Genomic DNA, 2500 nt, shown 5'->3' on the forward strand with positions numbered 1-2500 from the left:
CCGCCGCCGTGGCTCGAAAGTGTCAACCTGTTTTAAAGTCATCAATATTCCGCACAGGTGACTTTTGAGTTAAGAGTTCTCTTTTTGTTTAAAAAAATCTTCAGAAACTCTTTTTTATATGTATATTGGAAAAGCATCCACAGTGCGCCTCTCCTGTGGCAAGGGCCCCAAATCTTGCCTGAGCTGACGCGGTCAAGGCTCAGCACGATTTCAGACTGACAAAAGAGTTCGAAAAATGCCGCCTGATGAAGCTTTAAATGCTCACAGGTGACTTCCGAGTGCTCTTGTAAAGGTCTCCGCTTTGAAATTGAGAGCCTTTTGCAAAGTGTCACTTTTTCAAGCATTCTTAAAGTGCACCTGGGCTGTCAGAGAAAGCTCTGAAAATCGTGTTCTCCAAAATCTCCGGGTACCCGACCAATCCCTAGGTACCCGAATGACAAGTGTCAATTCGGCAGGACGGCCTCCCACCTTTGGCTGCAGATGCGTCACTAAATCCCCGCAATGAGGGCTTTGTCATTTCGGCATAGGGGCTTCCGCGGCCAACTCATTAACCTGTGCTCGGACCTTTTGCGCCACAAGTGCAAGGGACCGTTTGCCGGCTGCAACTCGCCCCCCCCCCCTCCCCGGGGGGAACCCTCTGACCGGAGATCGTGTATGCCAGCCAAATCCGTCCCCATCGGACTTCCGAAGGGGTTCCCTTTGGTTCTCTCGACCGACTGACTTCCGAACTCCTTTCTGGGCTTAAACGGGTAGAATTCGGACCCTTTCGCACGGGAGCCGAAGCCCGCCAACCTGGGAGGCCTCGGGCCGCCGTTTTCAAGTCCGACCAAAAAACCCGAAAAATGGTGGAAAAATCGGAAAAATTCCCACCCCCAGAAGGGTTAAAAGTCGGTTGGGCGGCAGCCCGGGTCGGATTCTGCAGACCTGGAGTCGCTAGACACAAGTCTGGTAAACAGACCAAGTCTCGACTTGCCACCTCTTACTATCCTGCAGGTACCCCGCCAATCCCCCCGGAACCGGCTGGCAATTGGCGAATCAGCGGGACGAATTTGAATGCGTGAACGACTCTCTGACACCGAATCGCCGCAAACGCGTTTCGATTTTTCGGCTTCGGTACCTTCCATCAGAATTTGACTGGCCACATCTCCGGACTCACGTATCGCAGCCGGGACCTTCAGGTACTGTTCGACGTGTCTACCCCTGCCCCGTCGAATGGCACCCCTCGCGGTGTGGTCCGATTTCCCCATTTTGGTCAGATTTACCACCAAATGTTCCAATTGAGTGAATGAGTGCCCCCTACTGGGTAACCTGTTCCTCTTTCGGACTTGGTCCCTGTGACTTAATTTCCGCCTTTTGCTCGCAGGAAATCGGCCCAGGCACTCCCGAGCAAAGCTCGGCCGACCGGGACGGCACCAGCCCCCGCACCAAGTGCCAACTGGGTGAACTGAAAATCAATCACTGAGGCTAGGCGACGTTTACAACCGCAGCCTGCAGCCCCATTCCCCGCATTTCAAACAGGTCCACCTAGATAGGTTTCAGACACTTTCGTTCGACGTTCCGGTGTCCGACCGAGTCCCTACTGGTACCGCTGGATGCCCCTCAGTCGTGCCGACCAGCGGTCGGGGAATCGAAGGCCGTTGGCCTCAGGACCCCGAAGGTAGCAAGCGGAAATCGGTGTACTGTCCTGCTGCTGTAACTCAGCCCGTCAGCGCCGCAATTTGGTCCCCTCGGGACCTGGCGGCATTTCCGGTTTCGGTTCACGTCACAGAGTTCCCCCCGGAAGTTATGCCCGGAGAAAAGTTCCAGCGCACCCGGCACGGCGCGTGCGGCGCTCTGACTCCGGGGTCCCTCGCCCGATCGGGACCATCCACTTTCCAGTTGCACGCGCCTCCTGCAGCTCTTTCGAATGAGGCATGACCGGAGGAAATCGGACTCGGCGTTTCGGGGTTATCAGCCTCCGAGTGGGCCTGACAAATCGGGGGACAGGTGGTGAACTGGAAATCATTAACCAACGTAATTCCAAGTTTTCACCCGAGGAGGGCAGGATTCTCTTCTCCGTTTTAAACAGGCCGACCGAGCTCCGTTCCAGGGCCAGGCACTCAACTTCCCGGTGTGCGACCATGTTCATTCTGGTAACACTAGGTGCCCCTTGCCCTGCTCTAGCCGCGGTAACAAACCCGACGACCGTTGGTCTCACGCCCGTGCAGATAGGAGGCAGAAAGCGGTTTGCAGCCTTTCGCTGTAACTTCAGCATGCAGCACCACACGCCTGAGCCTTTGGCACTGTCTGCTGCGTCTCAGTCGGCTGTTCACCAAGAGCCAAACCCGCCAGCTATAGAGCTCTACGCCCCGGCGATATAAGCCTCCAAGTGGGCCCGACAAATCGGGGAATCTAGCTCGGTCTCGGGAGCCAGGCACTCGGCTTCCCGTTGTGCGAACGAGTTCTACCCTTAAGTGCCCCTTGTCCTAATCTAGCCCGGGTAGTAAACATAAGACGCTGG

Source organism: Heptranchias perlo, chromosome 12, assembly GCF_035084215.1.
Source record: "Heptranchias perlo isolate sHepPer1 chromosome 12, sHepPer1.hap1, whole genome shotgun sequence".
NCBI classification, from domain to species: domain Eukaryota; kingdom Metazoa; phylum Chordata; class Chondrichthyes; order Hexanchiformes; family Hexanchidae; genus Heptranchias; species Heptranchias perlo.